The sequence below is a fragment of the Alosa sapidissima genome, chromosome 12, assembly GCF_018492685.1.
Source record: "Alosa sapidissima isolate fAloSap1 chromosome 12, fAloSap1.pri, whole genome shotgun sequence".
Taxonomy (NCBI): Eukaryota; Metazoa; Chordata; class Actinopteri; order Clupeiformes; family Clupeidae; genus Alosa; species Alosa sapidissima.
The window spans coordinates 25,986,913-26,013,320 of record NC_055968.1 but is presented as its reverse complement, the minus strand read 5'-3'; the positions used below and the strand labels follow the sequence as shown (position 1 = coordinate 26,013,320).

General features: G+C 45.5%; 1 long non-coding RNA gene across 3 annotated transcripts in view; it reads right to left on the bottom strand.

Annotated features, from left to right (window-relative positions):
• Nucleotides 1–1,669: 1,669 nt before the first annotated feature.
• LOC121724884 overlaps nt 1,670–26,408 on the bottom strand; it is a 39,696-nt gene continuing 14,957 nt past the window's right edge. For all 3 annotated transcript variants that reach the window (XR_006035323.1, XR_006035321.1, XR_006035322.1), the window contains exons 2-4: nt 24,640–24,703; nt 12,736–14,081; nt 1,670–2,156 (exon numbers count right to left, since the gene is read on the bottom strand). This is a non-coding gene — a long non-coding RNA (uncharacterized LOC121724884). The remainder of the gene's footprint in view (nt 2,157–12,735; nt 14,082–24,639; nt 24,704–26,408) is intronic.

Sequence of the window (26,408 nt, the reverse complement as noted above, 5' to 3'; positions counted from 1 at the left end):
AATTTATTAATTAAATGAGTGTGCCTGTAATCTTGTGCTTTGGATTTAGTGATGCTATTTGAAATAACACTATACTCAGCAACTTCTTTGATAAAAAAAATAGCATAAATGTTTTGTTAAATCAGTTGAGATTAGTTATGTTTAATTAAAAGGCAAGACTGTAACAACAACCTTGTCTGAACATGTAATAAAATAGATGCTGATTTCAATTTTGACCTAAATTAGCTCATGCAACCTGCCAGTTAATCTAGCATGTCCTCTTGCTTGAGCTTTGCTCTAATGAAATACGTGCAAATATTTTTTTTTACAATGAGTGAATGCTTAGTGGATCCAGGACCTAGCAACAGTTCCTTACACTGGTACATACATGAGACCAGTATGTGAGAAACTGACATATAGAGACAACTTATTTTTTTTAATTTAACCTTTATTTTGCCAGGAAGGTCCCATTGAGACACAACGTCTCCTCTGCCAGGAAGTTCTGGTCAAGATGGCAGCAATGATTTAAATTAGACAGTTAATGGATAACATGGAACATGGATACAGTCCAAAGACACCAATAACACACACAGAAGACACAGAGACAGACAACAAAGGCTAAGGAAAGCTAAAAGAATAAATTAGAATAAAATAATTTATTGTAAAACCTCTGCATCTCTATACAATATTTTCTTGCCTTCACAGCCAGCTATTTCTCACAAGCTGATGTGGCCGTTCTCTTGATATAATCACCATCATTACACTGTTGGCATTATACATCATGGCGCTGTTGGCCAGTTTGCTCTGAATGCTAAAATGACACATCCTTGCCTCACAGGACGAAGACAATAAGAACCCTGGCTGAACTACTAATGGCAGTCTTATGAAGACCCAGAAGGAAGGCCAAGGATGGGCCGGGGGGCTCCTCGTCTAATCTTCTCAGCCCTGCTTAGAGAAAGGGGCTTGTAACTCCCAGGTTTATCCCTAGTGAGAGTGGGGGAATCTGCCATGGCCACTAAGCATGTATATCAGGCCATCACATGGCTCACTGGAGGCTCCATGGGTGGCCCATGGTCAATACCATCCTCTCCACTGGCTGAGCAGAATGGGCTAATCTCCCCTCTCCATTCAGGCCAGGGCCTGTCCTCCTGTAGTCTGAGGCACAGCCCCACCGGTCGGGGCCTGGCTTCAGGTCAGACTTCGTTAGGGTGGGTGGATAGGTGGCTGTGTGTGTGTTTGGGAAGGGGGGTGGGCGGGGGGTGCTAGCGCAGAGGCGAGAGCCCAGGAGCCTATTTCACCCGAGGCATTGGAGCGCACTGGGGGCCACTGGAGCATGGCATGAACCAACTGTTGGGGGGGGGGGGACAATAGGAGGTGCGATCCCCACCAAACAAACCCAATGTGTGTGTGTGTCTGTGTGTGTGGCTGTTTTATTCCGCTCCAGCCACCCTCAGTGCCCAGCTCTGGCCCTCACAGAGGGAGTTCAGTGCCAGCAGATATTTCGGACACTCTAACTGTCCCTCTCTGAGGCAGACCTGCAGAACTGATGGTGTGGCCCCCACAATTCCAAAGAAAGATTGCCCCCCGATAATAACACTAATAACACATACTTTAAGGACAAACAAAAATAAATCAAATCACACAAAAAAATCATTATTTTAATTTTTTTTATTGAGGAAGCACCAAAAGAAAGAAACAATATGCTTTCTGTATGAGTATTTTAGCATATTCATTTACAGAGATGTCTTGAATGTCTAGCTTGGCATGAATCAACAAAGCACTACTGAAATAGAAATTACTCATTTTCTCAAGAACTACAATTTCCTGGTAACACACAACATTTTAAGGAACATTTTTGCCTTTGATGTTAAAATTATGGTCTCCTATAATGTGATGGCAACACTACAGCCACACTTGAAGGAGGATAATACCAATAATAATAACAATACACAATTCAAACTTACCAACAAATACCTTACTTACCTTTTGAGAATCAAAACATCTATATGATAACCCTGTGTGAAGACAATCAAGTGTGTGATCATCCCATGGTCTCCAATTTTTGTCCGCACTTTAAGCAGAGGACATGAACTCCTGAAACACAGGCTGGGTGCATCAGCTGTTGGGTATGGGGCACATTTAATATCTGCATGGCTTCTCCCATGTGTTCCCAGCGTCTGAAAAGATGAAAGACATAAAAGCATATTTAATAGATTGCCAATGGCCAATAACAAGGCTAAACAACATGTCTGAGAACAATACAAAAAAAAAAAAGGGTTGTGCTGCAGCTGCTATGTATAAATGAGCCGGTAGGCTAGGCTAGCACTGTGCCCTGTCACTGTACATATTAACATAACGCCGCACTGGGGATGGGGGTTGGGGCTGGATATATAGCTGACTGTAGCAGCATCAGAATGAATCGGCTAGTCCTCCTTTAATGGGGAGTGCCCGTGTGCAGTGTCAGCGCCGATGACGAGGCACATGTGTCCGTGTGTGTGTGTGTGTCTATGGTTGCCTCTTAGCCAAGCCCCAGCCACGCCACTCTGTTTACCAGCACACACCCCGGCATGAGGGGGTGGTGCTTGGACTTTATCAGGCATCCAGATGACCCCGCGGCTCATAGACAGACTCAGGTCACGCAGAGGCTGTCTGGGCACCCTGCTTGACCTGCTCCTGCGAGGGCCCCGCATGGACACCCAGAGGGGGGAGGTGCAGGGCCTGGTGTCTGGGGCCAGACAAATATCACCTCTGGGATTTGGACGGAGACACAAACAACTGACCCCACTAATTCTCCGCCACACTGCACCATCCGCTGTCTGCGCCAGTCAGTATTAAGGAGTCTGGCTGGGTTACGATGCAAGAATCAGATAGAAAAAAAAATGGCTGCCCTCTGTTGTGTTTTAAAGGATGCTTTCTTGCATTGATGATGCAGAGCCACTCCATGCTTAAGCTGTTAGTGTACATCATTACATATATGATCCGATAAAAGGTAACAGTCATAGAAATAAGCTTCTGGATGTTCTTCTGTATACATTAATCTACTTGAACTGAGTAAAATTCCATTTATTTACAGAATCACAGATTTCATTTGTGTATGTCAGCGCCACATGCAAGCATCTCTGAAAGTGTGTGTGTGTGTGTGTGTGTGTCTGTATTGGTGTGTTCTCATCGCATTAGGTGATGATTAGAGCCAGACCACAAACACCAGTCAACAGTGAGCACTAAACATGCCTCTGGACCTCTGGCAAAAGGCACCTCTATTGAGGAGAAAGGGAGGGGAAGAAAGAGAGAGAGAGAGAGAGAGAGAGAAGTGAAATGATTTATCAGCATATTAAAGCAGGGGAGAGAGAGAGTGGATGCAGGGGAAACTGTGTGAGGCTCTGGAGGGCTGGGAGCAGCCTGGGAGACAGCGGCGGAGCACCACAACCTGCTGACTAGAGGCCCAGGGAGCGGCCTAATTTATTCCCCCATTTGGCTGGGGGTGGCTGGGGGTGTGTGCGTGTGGACAAGGGGGGGGGTGGCTGGATTGTGTCTGGGACCCTCAATGGCTTTGGGAGGCGGCTGAGGGTGCGTATGTGTACGCAGAGGCAGAGAGGAGGGGAAGGGGTGGCGGGCTGGGGGTGTGGGGTGTGTGTGGTTGGGGATTGTATTTTAGGAGAGAGAGGGGGTTGCTAGGTTCCTTGTTCAATTCAGACTGTCTGTCTGATGTCCCATTAAGATTTGGGCTGAGGGGCTGAGGGGAGGTGGGGGGGATGGAGCTGTTTAACCCCCCGCTAGACTGCTGCTGCTCTTGGGTCCTATTATTTAGGGAGAGCTGTCTGCTGCATACTAATTTTGCATCACCCAGACTTGAATTGGGGGGCTTGCATGAGAAGCAGGGTGCTCCGAATGAAAGGGGTCACTGTAGGGAGGCTGCATAGAGGCGGAGTGGCATATGCGTTATATGTGCACACACCCTGGCAAATGTCCAGTGGCTGGACTTAAGTCCAGCTTTAGGGAGCAGATGATGGGTTGTAGTGAAACAGCTTGCTAACTGTACACTCCCACTAGCATATGATTCTGATAAACAATATCACCTTATATCTTATATCTTTTATATTATATACGGTAGTATGTTACGAGAAAATAGATCATTCCTATAATTAGAAGAACATGCACAAATTTGAATACAAAAATGTGAAATGGGTGATTTAACAAGCACTTAAAAATCAGCTAAATAAATCAGATGATCACTAAAAGAGATTGTAACACCACGAGTCGAGTATCACGATACACAAGTGTCCTTGTGCCACTTACAGGGATTTTTTACAGGGCACTTTTGGCTGAGCAGAGCCAAACTGTTCGTGAAAAATACTTAAAACATGGGACCTCTGATGAAACTATCATGGTAACTAAGTGCTACGGTTTCAGCAGTGGAGGGCAGGTTAACAGCTCTACTCTTATGCATGTCAGGGTAATGGTTTTTTTTGGGGCTTTTTCCTCCGTAATGACCACAGGGGTCCTTTTTTAAAAAACGGGACACTTTTGGGCTGTCAGCGCTACCGGCTCCGGTTCCCCGGCCCCCAATTTTCGTGTGTCCGGCCAACAAAGATGTATGCGGCAGCAGTAGCGGCGCCTCATTAAAAATACATGTCATTGGATCACACCTCGCATGAATCAAACGATTTCCCCGCGCCATAAGTGACCATGACCGAGCCCTGAATGGGGCCTGGCCGCGGCTATGCCAATAGAGGGCCAGGCGGGAGCCTCGTGGGAACCGCCTCCTCACCCCAGGAGGGCTTATTTAGCCATTGTTGGTCTGTTTAACACTGCCTTTAAAAACACCTCTTTATAGACTGAGAAATGCAAACTGTGGCCCACATTTTCACAGCACACAAGGAGGGGAGAGAAAGAAGGAAGAATGCAGGGCCCAAGGAGAGAGAGAGAGAGAGAGAGAGAGAGAGAGAGAGAGAGAGAGAGAGAGAGAGAGAGAGAGAGAGAGAGAGAACAACAGGGTGAACTAAAATAAGGCCGAAATAATGAGTAGGAGCCGGTATTTTAAAAATCAGATTAAAAAGACAAATTCTACTAATTGACAAGCTTCTTCAACACTGTTATTATTATTTCATGATTAACAAAGGTGAAAGAGCAGATCACTGACAATGTGCATTTTAGCAAGATTTTCCCAGATAGAAGCTCAGACTAATCGATTGGATTCTGTCACAAGATGGCAATTAAATTCATTTACCACCAACCAGTCCACTACTGCTATTTTTCCCTTTCTGAGAGAGAGTGCCTTCTTCCCCAGACAAGTTGGCTGACAATGATGTGAATAGCAATGAACTGGCTGAAAGTGAAGTTCACAGCGGCAGAGACTATGGAAGAGGTCAGGTGCCAGAACCCATGCAAAGAAAGGTGTGTTTGTGTGGAGAAATCGAGTCCCCGAAAATAGCTTGATTTTCCCCTTGGGGATCAATAAAGTATCTATCTATCTATCTATCTATCTATAGCTGTGTGTGTGTGTGTGTGTGTGTGTGTGTGTGTGTGTGTGTGTGTGTGTGTGTGTCCCTACAGTTTTAAATACCTCAGCAGCAATGATAAGGTTTGCTGTGGAGGAGTCATAAAGAAGGGGAGCAGCTCTGCTCCCTCCCCTCCTCTCTGTGAGCTCATACAGCAAGGACCCCAACACGCACCCCTTTGCTGTTTATGGCGTGCCTGATGGAAAATCATGATGTACAGCACAGAGGCTGTGCGACGGCCGTGCACACACTCAAGACACACACAAACACACACACACACACACACACACACACACACTACACTACACTGACCTACTACAAAGCGAATCCTTCACTACTATCAAAGCAATGCTAGTGAGAAAGAAATGTTGTCTCATTCACATCTTCGGAAACAGGCACATACATTGCAGTGCACAGGCTCCACGAGCCTCAGAATTGTCGCTCTCTCCCCTCGTTTTTTAAACAGCTCAGGAGAATGTGTCGTGTTGATGGTCTTTCAGGCAGGCATGAATCTGAATACATTTACATACAGATTATGCAACGTTGGCGAATGGTTAATGTCACTGGGAATCCACCATGCAAGTCACTGTTCATGTTGTGCGGAAGAAAAGAAACAAGAAAAGCTTGACTCCTGACCTGGTCAGAATCAGGATTTTTCATCCCATATGAACAAGATGATAATAGTCATGTTGAAAATATTTATATGTTAAAAAGGCATGTACATGTAAATTCAAATGTGGACAAAAGATTATACAGGGCAACTTTGATTCACCACAAAAATGTTAAAAAGGAGCATTTGAGAGGGATACATTGGATACATTGGTATTATTACTGATTGTTTTATTGTTGTTATTTTATCATTGTTTGACTGCTACATTTTGGAATTATTTTCAGTTCTCACACTTAGACTTTCCTCAGTTTTAAATTGTATTTAATTGACATGAGTTGCCAATACACTATCAAGTCACCATTTACTGGTCCTCCACCTCTGATGTTAAAAACATCTAATTTCCCCACACATTGTAGCAAGAAGTCAAAGACGCACTCCAGGCAGTCAGAGCAGGAGAACGAGAGAGGGAGATAAAGACAGAGAGTGAGTGGAGGATGACGAGATGGGAGAGAAAGTGAGCATAGAGAGAGAGAGAGAAAAGGAGAGAGAGAAAGGGGTCAGCAGGGAGGAGGTCGAACCCCATACGCAAGTGTGTGTCAGCCCCAGCTGAGCAGACATTTTGTTGACACGCTGATAGGGATTTAAGCAGTGGGTGGGGAGGCGGCCGAGGCGTCCGAGAGAATGAGAGAAATGGGCAACTTGGTGGGGAAGGAGAGGGGGCTAACAAAAGTGCCGTTACTAAGCTTGATTTCAACGCGAGCTGAGACGATTAGGCCTGGGAGCAGTGGAGAGAAGAAGGGATGGAGGGTGTGTGTGTGTGTGTGTGTGTGTGTGTGTGTGTGTGTGTGGGTAGGGGGGTGCTTTCGTTCACAGGCCAGCCAGAACCAGGTCTATTGAGGTGATGGGGAGAGAGAAAAGGGGTGCCTTTCAGCTCGCCTAATGAAGCATAGGCTGAAATGAATAATGGAATCTAGCTGAGGGTGGGTTTGTGTCTTCGATGCCCATTCAGTTGCTTCCTTTCTTCAGGAAACTTGTCATGAGCTGCAGTCCCTCCCCTTAAAGGAGCACTATTGTTTAAAGTGGGGGAACAATGCACGGGCACTTACAGTATCAACACACTGGTGTAACAACATGGTAGATTCTTATATAATAGACGCAGTGCTGTTTGGCAAGGCCAACAGAGCTCACTAGTGCAGCAGTATGCACAAGGGCTAGCGCTATGGAAGAACACTGATTCTCTATGCGTATTCATTTCCGCAATCACAAATCTGCTGCCCACTCTAAGAATATCCCCCATGTTTGCCACCATGATTTTTGAAAAATTCACAAAAATATCAGAACACGACAGAGGCATAGGGCGCCATGGCGACACAGCTAATCACACCCTGTGTCATACAAAAAATTCCCCCTTTTTTCCGTCCCCCAACAGATTTTTTTTGTCAATATGTCCCAGCCCCCCCACACCCCCATTATTAAAACAGCCCTGCTCATCTCCTACGCGCACTCCCAGACACCCAGGGGCTCCATGGCAGACAGGACCCCCTCGACCTTGACCTCTTGGGGTCCTTCACCTGCTGCTGAATGGAAGTCTGTGCAGCTGGGGTGTCTAGCCTGCCGCCTGACTGGGTGGAACGTACTCACACCGTTCCCACGCTTGGTTAGCAGCCATTTGGATTCCGGTCGGGATCCACCATGGCGAGAGCTCGCCATGCTCTGTTACCGTGGGGGGAAGAGTATGGTGGAGAGCAGTGCGAATCTGTGTATCTGTGTTGCAGCCGTCTCTCCTGTTTAGCATCCACAAGAGTGAAAACAAACACAGCTGCACTCTCCTCCTAGTTCACTGTTCACTGCCACAAGAAGCCATTTTCATTTTCTTGCTATCTTTTTTTTTCACTCATCTCTTTTCCCTACCCCCTCCACCCCCACTCTACTCTACTCACAAAATCCTCTCGTGGTCTATATAGAGTCACCCTACCATCCACGGGCAAACAAGCCACTCTTTTTTTTTTTCTGCCCAGTGAGGCTGAGCTGCACATGGGGCTGTGGGACTTCATATTTTCATTATGGTCAAATCTCAGCCCCGTTCTTCAGCATGCCAGCCTATTCCAACACCCCCCTCCACACACACACACACACACACACACACACACACACACACACACACACACACACACACACACACACACACACACACACACACACACACACACCACCCCCGTGCTACCAAGCCGACAGTTTAATCACACAAACAGCACTCCATTTTCATTTCCCTTTACCACGCCACACATTCCAAGACCTCGGTGCCATAATTCTGTTCTGCGCGGCGCACTGTCTGCTCGGCTGAGTGTTCCGGGCTGGGGTGGGCTTTGGAATGACATAATCAGTGACTTGGATAAATGCTTGAATGTTTTTCCCCTTCCCCACTGTAATCAGCATGGGTCCTATGTGTGGCACTTTTTTAAAAGAACTGCCTGCTCTATTCGCTCTCTTTGAGTTGCGAGGGGCTGTCGTTTGATGGATTCCCTTTCGCCTTCTGTTTGAGGCTTTTACTGTTACCCCCCCCCCCACACCGCCTCCAAATAGAAACAAAACCAAATAGAACTTCAAGGAGAAATTTCAGAACATAAAAAGGAAAGAAAGTGGCTCCATCACAAACAACTATCCTTTCATAAGACCATATCACTAAAGTAAACAGCTGTAACAGACATTTTTTGAGCTATTTTCCTGGTTGTTTTAAACTGGGTAGAATGATGTATTGCACTGATTAAAAATACAAAAAAAGAAACAAAGAAAAAAGTAAAATAGTGAATATTAACAATAATATGATCATGATGCAGCAATGTATTTTTTTAAATCTAATTTAAAATGTTGCACATGCATTAGGTGTTGCATGCAGGTGAAATACGCAGGACTTCAAAACAGAATATTTAATTATGGCATTTCAGTGGCACTCACCCAATGTGCTGTCTTAATGTCAAAGTGGTAGGAAAAAAAGAGAACACTAAACAGGTCTGGGTGAATTGAGTTGCGGCTATAAATGCTTTCAGCAACTATTACTTCTGTGGGTGGACCACATTCAATCAATATCCAAGCAAATAAAAGCAGCTGAAACTCATGGCAAAGAGCTTCATGCGGAGTGACTGCACTGGAACACAGACCTTCCACAACACCTTGGCTCTGTAAAGATCTGAAGATTTTTTTACTGGATCTGGAATGAGAATTTGAACTATGAATATTGTCATCTGAAAAAAATTCTTGTTAATTATAAATGTTTAAAGGGTTCGCTGACATAAAAATATAATCCATACATTGCCCAACAGGGCAGAATGATAAATCATATAAAGAACAAAACATTAATGCTGATTATCTGATTAACGGCTTCAGTGATGACTGAGCATCTTTTTTTTCAGTTGGTGTATTCAGACACTGATCTTACAACGGTTGGTTAGCATTTCTCTTTTAGCAGAGATATACTCCTTGATTAAAGTATGTATAAAATCAATAGCACTTGTCTTATGAAACAGCTTGATATAATCGAGTTATTCTTTCCATTTGATCAGAGCGGAGTTATAACCATATTGAATGCAACTTTGAATTAATATTTTTTATGCGCTAAACTGTCATCCATTTGGCCATGCCACGGCCAAAAATCTGATTGGATTAAAAGGGAACCATAAACACACAGGCAGACTGGCACTGAGAGCATGCACAGCTATTCTGCACTCAGGAGCTTGCATGAGAACAAAGCGTGTGTGTGTGTGTGTGTGTGTGTGTGTGTAGTATATGTATGTATCTGTGTGTGTCTATGTGTGTGTATGTATGCATACGTGTACAGTATGGGTACATCTGTATGTGTGAGGGTCTGTGTGTGTGTATGTGTATATATATATATATATGTGTGCGTAGTATGGGTACAGCGGTGTGCGTGTGTGTGTGTGTGTGTGTGTGTGTGTGTGTGTGTGTGTGTGTCTGTGTGAACCTGTGGCCTCCCGGTCTGCAGGGGGAGATGAGCAAAGAAGCGCCCTGCCTGTATCGTGGCAGAGGAGTGGACTCCTTATTTCCTGCACCTAACGGGTGAAGCCTCTCCCCCTCCCCGCGTCTCCCCTCCTCCCCCTGCTCCCCTCCCTGCCTCTCTGCCTCCCCTCAGCTCCCGTTAGCACAGGACTGAATGCGTTTGGCTCTGCTGTTCACTTTGTGCAGAATTATGCATAATTGCGGAACACTACGCACAGCCATGGTCCATGTAATTACTATCTTAAGAGCTTTTGGGGGGGGGAGATGGTAACGAGGTGCTGTTGTACGTTTCTGGTTGCGAGTGTAAGTGACCGGTCTGAACCCTAAATTGTGTTTGATTTGTGGGGGGCTGGCGTGGGGCTTCCCATGTCTGCAGCTGAGGGTGTATGGGGTGTGTGTGTGTGTGTGTGTGTGTGTGTGTATGTGTGTGTGTGTCTATGCACCCACATGCTCACTTGGTTACAATGTTGTCTGGCGCTCACACAGAAAACATATGGGCTCCCCAGCTGTTCTGAATATGCAAATGTAAGCCAGACACACACACACACACACAGACACACACACACACGCACGGTCTGACCCAGACACACAATTGTTCCTGAAATTTCGTCTTTACAGACGGGATGGTCCAGACAGACAGACGTGCAGACCCCCTGCCCCCACTGCTAAGCTGCCCAACACACACACACACACACACACACACACACACACACACACACACACACACACACAAGCTACTGCAAACAGCACCATGCCCCTCCTCAATCCCATGCCTCACAGCAATAGAAAATCACTCAATGATCATAATATTTTATCCGCACAAGACCCTTCACTACCACATAGGTGTTAGGTGCCTTAAACAAAGCCATTATTCCTTGCTAATCAAATAATCAGTCTGTCTTAGCTGTATTTTAACAGCAATGCATGGAAGACCACGGTATATTACTAATGACTACAAAATTCATTGATGTGGTCATGATATATGACCTAAAGCTGTTGTTCAACAGTGGCTTATTTATTTCAGTTACCACTGATGCCAATGGGATGATAGTTCTACAGTTCTTGTTCATTTATGCAGACTGATTTCCAATGGTTGAATAACAAAATTGGTATTATTTTTAATAAGAAGAGTGCAAAACAAAACAGTGGTCTATGGCAGAACTCATGTATTTCGGTGGTCAACAATCCAAGTGATTTTTATGCCTGTGGTCAGTCTAAGAGTAAATATCAATATCAGTTAACAACCTTATTGATTTAAATCTGCAAAATCACCGCAGATACAATGACAGACAGCCTAAATGAGGCTCAGCAACAATTCCGATTAGACTAGATGGTCAACAGACTTGTGACCTTGCAGTGCATGGCTTATAGTGCCAACTGGCATTCAGCAGAGACAAACCATTTGCAATACCCATATAAAGGAAAAGTATACACAATTAAATTACACACTCACTATTTGAACTCAGTCTTTGCATGAAGTATTGGATACTTAATGATCAATTTCAACCTCAGTGAAAACCGACAGAGAGATGTTTCCGATCGCAGCATCCTTAAAGCTCTTACAATGCCATCTCAGAGTACACTTTTTCGACACGCTCTCCAAAATGTCTTATTTAATGCTGAGCTCGTCACTACATCTCTGACACAACGCGATCTACGGTACGCCTGACACGACCATAAGAAAATGAGTGTGAAGTTCTGCATTGTGTGGACGAGCACAATGTTGCCCGCTGAGCTCTGTGTGAAGGCCGCTCGCCGTTGGGTCCCAGACCCCAAGCCCGCGCCGGGGTCCTACAGTGGGGTGCACTATGCATGATAATGAGCTCATTATGGGACCGCCTGTCTGAGTTTGGAGCTGAGACCTGCCCTCAGTCTTACAGTCAAAGGATTTGTGTTTAAGCGCCCCCTCCCCCCCCCCCTCTAAAAAAAACCGAGCGGCCGGTCACAGATGTTATATATGGCTGAGGCTGGTGACAGCGCGCGCTTTTGACAGTACGCCGCCATATTTCTTTTCACACTCCCAAGAAGGAGCAACAAAGTGGCACCAGCGCACGCGGCGAACAAAGGCGGATCAGAACGATGCGGGAAAACAAAGGGGCGACACAGAGCGACATGCATGCTCTCTGCTTCCGCTCGCAGATGATGAGCCGTGGGCATTGTACGCGCGACGTCAGCCTCCTTGTGCTCCTCGGGGTGGACACGAGAGGAGGGGAACGAACGCCAAGCTTATGCAAATGCAATTATCCACCATTTGCATATCCTTGATGATGAGGCAGATGGCGGACGTTAAAAAGCGGGCGCCATCTTGGGAAACGAGACAGCTGGCAGGCAGCGGCAGCCATTTTGTTAGCGACGCTGCCCGCTGTACACACAGCATGGCACTGGCATCGGTGCCGTACTGCACGCCAGTTTGGCACGATGCTGTACCTCTTTAGAGCACAGACAGCTGGCAAAATGATAATGAGATCATAGCTAATGTCATTAGGTGATGGGAATGTCAGTCAAACAACAAGCAGAAGCAGAAGTCAACTGACAGAATTTAACCAGGGCACTATGTGAGATGTGTTCCTGTTCTTATTCAATCTATCTTTGGAAATGGAACTTGGTACAACTGCAGAGGCGAGTGCTACTTACCATATTGGATGATGGCCATTGTGTTGGTTCGGAGTGTCCCTGTTCGGTCCACCTCTGCAGTCTCCTGCAGTTCTGGCACAGACATTCGGAGACGCTGTACCCTCACTGGTTTAGCAAAGAACTTTTGTATCTCTTTTTAGAAGCAGTGCACATGGCAGTCTTTCAGTCAGTTTCAAAAAAAGTCTCCTCCTTTTTCACTTGGTGCCTTGGTGATCCATCATAAAAAAGGTTCGTGAAAATATCCAGCAGATCATGACACAAAAACATCAGTAAGTCCATTAGTGCTTCTTTGCTGAAAAATATAATAATGGTCTGGTAGTTGTCTTCCACAGATATTTTGAGACATAAAAATTAGGTCAGACACCAACAGAAGTGCGGCTAAATGTTCTCAGGATAAGATGTAATAGGAAATGTTTAAAAAAAATGTAGATTGTTTTTTAATGACTATCCAGGCTGGTCTGCTAGGCACCGCTCTGCGCATATTGGGAAAGAGGAAGAAAAAAAATATCAGTCTTTTGACGCAATCTTAATGGGACCTCCACTGAATGCTCATTCAAACAGTTGTGGGAAATGGTGGATGCTCACAGTGGAAATAAATGAAAAAAAAAAAAAAGACCTTTGACATTCTTTTTCTATTCCTTCTCTGGCAGACAAAGTTTTATCAAGTGGTGTTGGGCCAGTAAAGTCCCTCCGGCAGAACCACACACAAACTCGCTCTCTCTCACACACACACATACCTCCCCCCACACACACACACACACACACACACACACACAGTGTGAGTGAGGGGAGTTGAAGAGGGAGACCATCAGACACCAGCCCCTGCCTGATGTGCACAGACTGGGAGCAGGCCAGGAGAGAAAGGAGGAGGAGGAGAGCGCGGTGCGGCTCGGCTTGGCGAGCTGGTGGGGGGTCCCAGGGCTCCATGGCCGTGGGCTGTGCTGGGCGACCCCTGGCAGCCTCTCTCCTCCGTATTGATTTCCTGGCACTCCGCGCTCCGCGCTCCTCGCTGCGGCTGCTGCTGCCGTGGCGCGGGCTTCGCCGGCGGGGAGAGCCAGCCCACCTCCTCCCGCCTCCTCCGCGGCTCCCCGGGCCGGCCGGCGCCCCAGCCGGAGAGAGAGAGAGACCCCGCAGATGCAGCGCAGGAGCCCACAGGAGGAGTGGAGGGGAGAGAGGGTGAGAGAGACAGAGAGAGAGAGAGAGAGAGAGAGAGAGAGAGAGAGAGAGAGAGAGAGCCCATGGCGATGAACAGCTGTGTTCACCTGCTCTGAGTTCACTCCTGCAACCATGTCTCATCCTCCTGCAGAGCAGCTCCCACTCGTCCACCTCCTCTTCTCCTCCTCCCCCTGCACAAAGAGAGAGAGAGAGAGAGAGAGAGAGAGAGAGAGAGAGAGAGAGAGAGGAGAGAAAACAAGTTCAGTTTCACTTCCAGCATTTTGCCCATTCGAAGTGTCAGTCCATGCCTTTGATCATGGAGCTGTGGAAGGTGAGTGTTTTGGCATCCTCTCCCTGTTTGTAATGTGAACTTCATAACCTCAAAATAAAAACAGCTGAAACGGGAGATTTTTTGAGTTAAGTGTGTCAGGCTTTCACAAACTCGCTGCCAAGTACACTTACGGCCATTATCGTGATGGTTCCCATATAGGCAGCCGTGACAGTATCTCGGCCCATTATAGGACCAGCACAGCACAGACTGCCAGAATTCATTAAAATGGTTCCCATCCCAGTTTACCATTACCTGAATATCGCAGAAAGATGCAATTTACGGGCAATGTGTTGAAATGCACTAGTTTCCCACCATAGACTTTGTTTAGAGTTATTTAGGGAAATATTTATATCTTCATCAGTTCCACCACACCTCAGAAGACACAAACAATGGGGAACTTTACTTGAATTAAAAAAAATCTCTAACTCCAAAGCTCTTATCTTGCCTGAAATTATTCAAATGATTTCAGCAACCCCTCTTATTATGTTAATGATCAAGAAGGCCATTTCTTTATGGACTCTGGGGCCCATTGTGTCCACAAAGTGTGAAAGAACTTGGCCAGTCCACCCCCTCTCCCTGCAAAGCAATGCTGAAGGCCCCAAACTCCCTCACCTGCCAAGGAAAGTAAAAAATAAGGAAGGAAGTAACCTAGCGAGAGAGAAAAAAAAAGTCCAATGGCTGCCAGCAAACTGAAGATAGAGAGGTAAAAGTTGAGGAAGTTTGGAGTAGACGACAAATCACGTGTAGGAATGGCAGTGGCGGCAGAAGGGGGGGCACTATTGATGGCAGTGACGGGGAAAGAGAGGCTGGAGAGGAGTTAGGATGGGGGGGGGGGGGGGGGGGGGGCGATTGGGGAGGGAACCGAGGGACGAGGTGCACGTCTCAGACACAATAATACTATTCATTGGGCTCAGACATGGGTGTTAACTCCCCTCTGACAGGACACAATGGGGCTCCCTGGCATTCAGACAGCCCTGGCGATATTGTTAGTTCAGGACAGCACTCTCTCTGCCGCGGGATAAAGCGCCAGCATTGTGTGGCGGACGCTAGGATGGATGGAGGGAGGCTTGAGAGGTGAAAGGCAAAAGAAAGAGAGAACAGTGCGTTTGTCTATCTGTCAGCGCTGAAGGAGAGGGCAGAGGCGACGGGGGAAGTTGGGCTGGGGGGTGGTGGGGGGGGGTTGCCCCATGGCATTGGACTTGTGAGAAGCAAAAAAAAATGAAAGGGGGGGGGGGGTTTGGAAAAAAGATTGCGCTATAAATATTATTGAAGCAGCCAAATGCAGAACTAAAGGACCACAGGAGGGGGTGGAGAGTAGGAGGGAAAGCGGCGATGGAGGAATGAGTCTTTTTCTTCTTTTTTTTTTGGGGGGGGGGGGGGGGGGGGGGGGGTGTAGAAAACGGGGGTTGCATATGGATATGAGAGTGCTCATGCCTTTTGGAAGCATTTCAAGCTCAACTCGCCACTGCGCTGTGCTAAACAAAAACGAGAGGGCGGAAACCGAACAGAAATTGTATTTATCGTGAATCAGCAGCCCCAAAACACAAAAACAGAAAGAGGGAGAGAGAGAGAGAGAGGGAGAGAGAGAGAGATGGAGAATGTGAGACATAGAATGAAAGAGAGACACAGAGTAGAAGAGGAGAGCGAGAGAGGGGGGGGGGGTGCTTATTGCTTGCCGCAGATGCCGCGTGATTTGAGATGTGGTGGAGCTGACGTCTAACTACCGCGAGACAAACCTCTCTCTTGCTCTAGAACCCCATCTCTCCCCCCTAGTCCACACTGAGAAAGAGAGAGCGAAAGAGAGAGAGAGAGAGAGATAAAGAAAGAGAGAGAGAGAGCGCAAAGGGAAACAAGGGGAGGGGAGAGGAGCAGACCCGAGCAGAACAGGGCACATGGGCTGGAAACAGGAGCAGGAGATGGGCACAGCAATGCAAAATAAAGAGGTTAGGAGGACAAGATTTCTCTTTAAAGCAGAGCGGAGGGTACAATGTGTGTTTCTCTCTCTGTCTGGCACAACTATTTGCATCCAATTCAGAGGAAAATAGAGGAAGAACAATGGCAGAGGAAGAATAGGCAGGGACAATGGACACTGTTTTATACATAGCGAATACAAAAAATAGCGCTTTGTCATTTAATCATTTCAAGCATGTGTTTTCACAACCAACTCCTTTGGCCATTACCATTATCATACGAATGCGTTTTAGAAGCCTGAACAATACCTACCCGACCCTCAACTCTACACCAAGAAAATAACTAAAGGCCTGGGCAGGATGTTAGCATTTCAATACACCATGACCCAGATAAAAAGTACACAACTATTCCCCAGATCATAGAATTAGACTAGTTTAAAATCATGATGTAATCTGATGTAACGCGGATACACCGATAAATTATTCACATTTTACGTAGCAGTAAATAGGCCACACAGTTAGAAAAACATAAACATCTGCACAACTCGATGATATTCAAAATGACCGCTCCTGATGCTCTATAGGCTTTAAAGTAAGGGTGCATATGATGACTTCTACATGGTTGTGGTAATATAGAAGAGTGAACATGCAGGAAGGTATTGTTTACAGTTGAAATAGTAACAACACGTAGAACTCACAAGCACATTCTGGTCCCAATTACACAGCCATGCATGCACACATGTACACACACGTGTGCGCGCGTACACACACACATACACACAGATACACAGACACACACACACACACAGACACACACACACACACACAGTTGCACAATATCTGCCTCTTCCCCACAATACACTCGGCTTTTACAAAGAGTACTTTGTTTGCTTCCCCTCTGGTTAACTCTGACCATTAGTTCCCATGGCAACGCTGCTTCCTCTTCCCTGAGTGACTGATGCCAGCGCGGTGCAGGTGCAGCCAGAGCCAGAGCCAAAGAGGACGCCGACAGGAATCCAGGCTTCACCTCCGCTGGGCTGGTGTCAGCGAGCAGGAAGCCCCTCTCAGACGAGAAGCAACACCTCTCCTCTCTTCTCTCTGTGCTCATCTCTCTTCACATCTTTTTATTAATCCCTTATTGCTTTTGTTGTTTGGCCTCACAATTGTTTTTTTTCTTCGATTGTATGAATAAAATACATTTACATTGCTGGAAAGTGAGGCTTACATGAATTTAATTTGTGTAGTCTTTGTGTTGGCATTTTTAATTATTCTAATAAAATAATTCTAAAAAAGCACATTAAAAATAAGTAATAAGGAATTATCACTCAATATCAATTATTGTAGCAATATTTAATTCAATTCATCTCTCATTTTAGATTTGATTAAATCCTACATCAGACAGAATGCACATTAAAGGTTACCCAGCATAGCCAAGGTGTCAAAGCATAAGCAGGGTACACCATTAACAGCTGCGTTATGCTTTGCTGCCCTGCACATGGCGATGTTTGCTGTACTCCAGCGTGTGTGATAACGATCAGACAGCCCCGGCGCTGGCCCGGACTGCCCGTCACGGGGGAGCTGTCTCAGTCTCGCTCGCTCTATCAGTCCGTCTCCAGGGCCATCTCTGCGGGCATCTCACCAAGAACACTCTCTCCAGCGAGCACCACCACCACCACCACCAGAATAGCCAGAAATGCCAGCTCTCTGATCAGTGCATATCTGGCTGCCGTGGCTGTCACAGCGTTGCAAGCAGGCCTTGGCTCTCGCCTCCCCTCATTGGGAGGCTAATGTGTAGCCGGGAGCCACCGGCGTTGGGCCCATTGTCCAGACTGAGGGGATTACCCTGGCAGGAGAGGGCAGACAATGTGCCCCTCCTGAGAAGGGAGGAGCACGGAGCGCGGCCACAAACGAGAGGGGAGGTTATCTCCTCACTGGCTCAATTACACTTAACAAACAAGAGTTGGGCAAGGAGGGAGAGGGACTAATGACTGGAATGGAGGGAGAGTCACAGGAGGGAGAGACAAAAGGAGACTTTATGGAGGACAAACGAGGGGTCACTGCAGGGGAAGTAAAATGAAGTAGTGAAAGCCGGAACTCAGGGAGCCTTGAAATATAATGTGTTAATATAAATGTGTGGAAATGTTGGCAAACACCTCTACCTGATGTCAAAAGTCTGAAGTCACTCCACATGGTGAGATATCTTTATTTTCGGGAGGTAGGGTGAGGGGGTAGGATGGGGTGGGGATTCGACACTACAGGTAGGCACCGACTTGCAACAGATCGGCAGCACTTAAAACCAGGGATTTGGCAGCTCCGTTGATTGAACATGCCAAATCCCATTTGTCGGTGAGGGGGGTGGTGTATGTGTGTGCATTTGTGTGCGTGTGCGTGTGTGTGTGTGTGTATCGACATGCTGTAACCTTGCGCCTCTGTGGAAGGAGACGTCAGATGCACAATGCTAGCGGGCAGAGCACGCAGGCGGGCAAGCAAGCAGACCCCCCAACCTCCTTTCTGGGCTGCAAAGGGAAACCCCTCCACCCCCCCCCCCCCCACCTACCACCACCACCATCACCGCGAGCCCCTAGCCTATACAAGCCGATCCCCCAGTGCCACGCTGCCAGACTCGCACAAGAGCTCCGCCGCTCTCCAACCATTATTGATCCTGAGAGGGAGTGGACCGGAGGGCCGTCGTTCCAGCTCTCCAGCATCGCCTCTCTCTCGCTCTCACTCTCACTCGCTCGCTCTCTCGCTCTAACTCGCTCCCTCTCTGTCTCTAATGTTCTCCATCTTCAACTTCTCTCCTCCTCTTCCTTCCCCCCACTCCATTTATCAAGGTTAAAGAACTCTTAGAAAAAAAGACGGAAGAAGAGTGGATGGGGTCACTGGAATGCTATCTGACTTCATGGGAAAGAAAGGCCCTCCAGGCACTACAGTGAAAAAGGATTTTTTTTTTTTACTCTCCATGTATAATCAGCCACCCACTCAAATGAGCAAAGATCATCTCTCTGTATGAAAGACCCTGTGAAATATCACAGGAGTAGTGATGATGAAACCGACCATTTATTTTACACAACCTGACTGTAGTATTGTCCGAGAACGTAAAAATAATTCTGAAAAGGACTGTGCTCAAGCCATAGAGAACTACAATTCACAATGTTCTCTTTCCAAACGGCCATATAATTCAAACTAATTAACCAATTAAACACAGGACACTGCAGAGTTGCAGGGACTGGCATAGAATACAACATGATACATCTGACCAGTCCTCGCTGCTTCACTCTCAACAAAGGCAATGCATTCCAGGCAGGACGAAAATAGACTCCTGCCACACGCCAAACTAACAGGCCATACGTTTCCCAGTCTCTGTGCTCAATTATTGCCACAATGCATCTTCTTGTCGGGCTAATTAAGTGAGTCTCTTCTTTGTCTCCTGCCTCTCCAGCAAGGCTGAAGCCGCACAGAGGGGAGAGGAGGGTCCGGCACTTTGGGGGGGGGGAGGGGGGGGGGGGGGTTATTGGCCCTGCCACTTGTTTACAGAGGGAATGGGCTTGTTGCTTTTCATGGGAAACGTGCCATGAAAAGACTGTAAACAGGACAAGAGAGAGAGAGAGAGTGAGGGTATACCCAGTAGAAAATGTGGCCCACTGTTTAGAGGATGGTACACTGACCTGAGGTTCTCAAAGCTGATTTCCTCCTCTATTTATCTTTAAGGGTCTGAGAGGGCTATCAGAAAGGCCCTTACTGATGATATATATATATATATATATATATATATATATTATAGATTATGTATTTTTAGATAACATCAAATAAATTATGTCAGTAGGAATTTAAATACGCTATCCACTTAAATTATATTTGTAGTAGAAAATGTGAATGATCGCAATAATATAAGTGAGAATTAGCAAGATTTACACAGAGTCACCAGTTATCTTCTATAATTCGCCGATAATTTGTATATTCTGGGTATATATCACACACATTCTGATCATTTTCCCTTATTGTTGTGCAACTCCTTCAGGATTGCTCTCTCTTTCTTTGAACCTTGAAAACAACACTTGTCTATAGTATCATCAGCACATTAAACCCTGCGGTCTCATTTTAATTCCTCTCTTTCTCTGTGAGCTTCTGTGCGAGGGCTGCTACGTCTTCTCCCCATCCATTGTCTAAAGTAGCTGTCTGTCTTTCACGCTTAGCCCCCAAAAGAAGCCTGTCTGGGTCTGCCACACTGCTCTTCTGGAGGAGACACATGTGTGTCTGGAGAATACCAACCCCCTCTGTCTACCCTACCAACCTCCTCACACACACACACACACACACACACACACACACACACACACACACACACACACAAATCCACCCCCTTCGCTCCACCAGCCCTCGGCTCCAGCCTCATCTCACAGTCAAGTTCCTGCCAAGGGCCTGACAGACAGGGTGACATCACAACCGACCACTTCAGCTCCGCGACCAACACAATACAGGGCATCTGGCTCTGCAGGGGATCAGCACGCAGCATTAGCATTTCCCAGGACTTACCACATGTTCAAGGTTATCATACGAATCAATAGGAGTTTTCCTTTTCTCAGTAAATATATCATTCACCATCAAAACTAGAGGGAGTGAATGTGGAAAAAAATCTGGAGATGATGCAAAAGCTTGTGTCCTGATGCAAGAGATCCGCTCAGTCTCAATGTCACCAATCATACATAGGCTTGCATTATACAAATTATTCAAATTCAATGGTCAATGTAACACACAATTGTAGTCTTTGCATACTTGTATAGTTTTGGTGCAATGTATGGAAAACATGCAAAAATATAAGGTGAAAAAATGACATGTACAAATGCGGGATGAGGGACACTTTTTTAATCAATTCTAACCAGTAGGATTGTGAAAGTGAAACCAAATGTGTCTGCATTTTCATAATGGTTCTGAATAAAACTTTTCAATTTGTTGTTCGACTTAATGTTCGACATTGGTCTAGAACTAGACAATGGACACCATATTTAGGAGAATGTCAAGGTGAACCCTTCTCCATCTATGCGTCTGTATTTGTGTGTGTGTGTGTGTGTATGCATGCATGCATATGTGTGTGGAGAGGGGTGGAGGGTGTGTGAGCGTGTGTGTGTGTGTGTGTGTGTGTGTGTGTGTGTGTGTGTGCATACATAAAATTAATGAGCTGCGTGTATGCATTGTATGGGTACACAGGCCCAGTGTATATATTAGCAATGTGACTTGACCCTGGTGAGCTCGACCACTGTTTCGCGTCGTACTGGGCGTGGGAAAAAGGGGAGACCTCTTTTCACAGCTGCACTGGCCGTTGCATTGAACCAATGAAGGCCCGCCGCCCGGCCCCCCCTCCCTACCCCAATCCCATTCATTCAGCTGCCTGCTGCCTTTCAGAGGCTGCCCGGCCCTCTCCACCCCCACCGCCTCCCTCTGTCCTCCTCTCTCCCTCTCCCTCCTCCCCCCACTCTTCATAAATACACCTCCCCATTCAGCCTGCATGTTGCATGGCTATGCCAGAGGCCTCCACCACTTCTAGGAACCTGCCACTTATGCAAAAAATGGTCGTCCACCTCTAAAGCCACTACACATGTCAGCAGTGGACATATCCATCTACCTCTACAAAAGTACATGACTATTTTTTTTTTTCACCGTCGCGAACAGAAATCAGTTTCATCGGCGCTCTTTAACCCCCCCCCCCTCCGATAAGAAAATCACTCAACACAACTGCTCCGATTTAATTTATGTTAACATACGCCACCGCTCCCCGCACACTCCTCCGCCCTGCCTCAGCCCATTCACCGAATTCATTTAAAGAGATTTATTCCCTATCAGACTGGATAATGCAGAGGGCATAATTTAAATCAACTTATAAGAAAAGCCGCACAGAGGCTGTTTATGCATACAGTTTCCACAAAGCTTAGGCGGCCCTTTGTGGGCAGCATACTCCCACAACAAGCCAGGAACCCTCCAACTGCCCAAAAAGAACATAAATTCACCAACGCAGCCAAATCACCTCCAAATATCTGCCTACATATCTGCTCAAGCCTACATGTTGGTATACAAAACAATATATAACCTACATGATTCATCACTTCTCCTCTACCACGTATGGAGGCAGCAATGGCGGGGTCGTGCTCTCTAGTGCACTGATGTATCTGCAAGGGCCTTATTCGGGGCCGAGTCTGGAGCGGCACTCTCCTCTGCCCAACGCGCCATGAAAGGCTTGTGAGAGAATGGAGCGGGGAATGAGGAAAGCGGAGAGCTGAAATCAGAGATAGTGTGGACAGGGACTGCAGCGCTGGAAATGAAGGGATTACTGTTTCCTCCCCACAGCTTATCCATAAACATGGAGAGCGCAGTGGAATCGCGCAAACGCCTGAAATCGCAAATCCATGGCATTCGCGTTTCACACTGATATATAGTTTCCCCCAATAGACATTCAAAGCACATGCAATCAGATGGACGAAAGCTCAGAAGCAGTGATTGCGGCGGTTATGTGTCATTATCTATCATTGTTGCATACATCACAGTCTTTACAATGATATGTTCATACGCTGTGAGGCAATCACATCTACCTACAGTACATCTGATATATCAGTTCTTTTAGAGCATGCTTCCATTGATCTATTTACTTTTTTAAAAAAAAAGATATTGAACACGTATATGAGACAGATGGCTCCATCGAGTTGCAGAGGGAGAAAAAAAAATAGGAGCGAAAGGTTCAGAGGTGGTTCTATAGCATGGAATTGCCACAGGGTATTAAGTCTCCTCTGATCTTTGGTTTCAGACCCTATGATGCATCTCTTCCTTTGAGCAATACTAATATACAACCAGGCCGGTGTCTGTGAATAGGTGAAGGATGTTTTTATATTGATGTCTGGTGCAGTTCCTTTGTGAGCATGCATTTCTCCTTTTGACAGGAGATTTCTGCTTACCCCTATGGCTCATGACCTGAGAGCATCTGGTATGTTAGGCCAGATTACAGCAAACAGCCAAAAGCAACATGGCACTAACGGGTCAGTCACATTATTATTATTTTTTTGGATTAATTTGTCATCACTGTATTGTTAAACTAAATAGAACAAATATTGTTTTATCCTGCAAAGTATATTTCCAGTGCTGTTTGTGAAGGAGCTTAGCTATGGCAGAACCAAACCGCAGCCACCTTGAGGCATGCAAGGCGTGGGAGAGTGAATTGGCATTTTCTTATGTGCTCAAAAAGAAGGTGTTCAACAATGTGGGTGCATGTGCCCAAAGAATCACAGCAAAAGTTCACATAAGGCGATGAGAGAGGGAGGGGGTCCCCACCCCATCTCGCAATACCCACTAGAGTAACTGGGGAAAAAGGGGATAGAAAAAGTGCTATTGAACTCTCACTTGAGATTGTGCTGTTAAAGAAAGAGAGAGCGGAGTGGCCCTGGAGTGGGTCAGAGAAAGAGAGGTTTTAAGGGGACGAGAGGAGGGGGCAGGAGGGGTATTAGAGGGGTGAGGGACTGCGCCACCCTCACTGCTTTGCCACATGCGCACACACCTTTCAAAGAGCCCCTGCCAAAGTCCCCCAAAAATATGTTAAATAGATAACAGCTGCACAAAGGGTTTCAAAATGTACATCACACAAATTAATGCTTTTCACGTTATTTGCCAAAGCACACAAAAAAGTAGAAAGTACAGGGAAAATGTACATATTTAAAGATATTTCAGTTTTACAGACAATGGGATTCACAAGAATCTATGTAACAGCATAGAGCCACTGCCTGTATAAAAAGTTGAATTCCATTTCCTCTGAAATAAAAATTAATTCAGAAAAGAGGTTTATTACTGTCAAGTAGGATAGTAAGGGAGTAATTGACTCCAGTAATTTTAACACACTACTGGCTATTAAAAGCTAGTGCCATTTGGCTACAAACGTGCTTTACTACATAAAGCTACTATTATCCAATTTCATGAATCAGGGAGGTTAACATATTTCTTATGTTTCCTTGGTAAACAAAAGAGGATTTAGCTAAATCCATTCCGACCAAAATAGTCTCCACAAGGAAGCTGACAAATACCAATATACCAGACCCACATCTATAAGATACAGAATGAATATGCTACAATGAATGTTACACCTCGCAATTTTAGTTATTTTACTCCAATAACACATTCCCGGCAAGCTACAAGGTGAAAACCTCAACAAAGATCTGTTCCTAGAACTCCTTTCATCTGCTTTTGATTGTATATGCAGCATTGACATTCGGGCCAAAACAGGCATTCTGCTCATCTAGGGCGAATACAACTACTCATTCACACATGAAAGTGTAATGCACCACGCGCCCCAAAAGTGACATGCATTTGCCACAAACAGTGTAGCCAAACCTCGTGAGTACCTTCATTCAATAAATATATCCTAAATGGTACCTGTTTATGCATGGTGTATAATAAACAAAATGTCTGAGTGTAGCACCATGTTAAAACAATCTTTACAAAAAATATCCAAATGGCATTTTGAGAGCTTACCAGTGGTTATGTTGTCTTCTTTTCATGAGGCTTATGATGGGAATATGGCATCATCAACTCAGGGCTGCATAGAAGACAGACAGTAAGGGTGAGAGAGAGAGAGAGAGAGAGAGAGAGAGAGAAAGAAAGAGAGCAATCAATTTAACATGATAAGAAATATCTTCTGAGTTTTCGTTGTTTTAGTATCACAAAATCACAATAAACAAACTGTTGTTTAGGGCTAATAAAAAAAGGTACTTGAACTTGAAAAACTAGGCCTGTTTCTCAGGGTATAGAAAGTATTACAATGGACATCATAATTTGCATGTTACCCATCATCACATATCCACTAAAATAGATTATTCAAATTCATGAGACATCTGACAGAGTGGAAGTGAAACATCAACATGCTCAATGAAATCTATTCATGTAATAACACTCTGGACACGGGTCAGGAGTGCATACAGTCATGTGAGTTACATAACTCTTACTTCTCTGTATAACGTCTCTCTCTCTCTCTCTCTCTCTCTCTCTCTCTCTCACACACACACACACACACACCTAAAAGACTGTATTACACACACCTAAAATACTCTGTATCATGCATACAGGTTTAAGCCTAGTACAAATCCCTAAAAGGCCGTTATTACGCAATTGTAGCCTATGTAAAAAAATAGCAAACAACGAAAATATTCAGATCAAGACCGGTGTTATTTTAATTAACTCAATGAATTACCCGATAAACCAGAGCGCGTCGACGTTTACGATTACAAAGTCCTAGGCCTACAGTAGCCTATCCTAAATAAATAATTTGACAAAATCGAAGTTTGCCCATCTTCCCGCCTTCAGGACGGAATTATCAGTCTCATGTAGGCTAAAAAAAACAGCATTTTGACCGAGTGGGTGAGCATGATAAATAGTTGATCTCTGATCGGTCCGGCAATGATTACTTTTAATTCAGCATGAAATAATGACGGAGTGATAGCAACACGACAGCGTTTTTGAAGGCCTCGGGATATTCAGATTGTAAAGTAGACGGTTGAAGACTGTAAATATCTCACTTTGTGACTGGAACGGTTCATTTGAGGGAATCGCCAAAAAGTATGCCATATTTTTATGGGAACAACCAATTCAATCCAAAGAACAAAACAGTCGCAGCCAATGCAGCTGTAAATACTTCATAGCCTATTCCACTGCTCACAAAAGCAACCCACGAGCTGCTGGAAAAATATCCAAATTGTAACGTGTGTAATAATTAGGCTAGGCCTATTTGACGGCACAGGACCAGAGTAGGCCTAGGCCTACATTTTGAGGGCCACTCAAAAATGCGTATGATGTGTCAACATTAGGCCTTGTTCACTGATCGGCCAAGTTTAAGATTTTTTATGATCTATAGCTTTGCAGCTTAATTATATAGCCTATATCTTGAACCCCATTCTTCACATGTCAAGGTCTTATAATTGGAATTTTCATTTCCACACACTTTCTACACAAATTAATTATTTCAATAAATGGTTATTAATGTTGAAACATGGCATTACACTATTCTTTATAGTAAACTGCATTTCAGATTACACCTGTAGCCTGAGCAGTAGCCTTGGTAGTGAGTTTAGGACTGGGATATCAGCCTTTCCATTTCATTCCTTGGGTCAGGGGCTGTTGCTAAGCTACCACACTCAGAATTCATAAGTTCAGAGAGAGAGAGAGAGAGGTAGGAAAAGAGAGCAAGGATAGGAGCCAGAGAAAGAGTGACTGACATTTGCTTTTTGAAATAAATGATGAAAATAGCT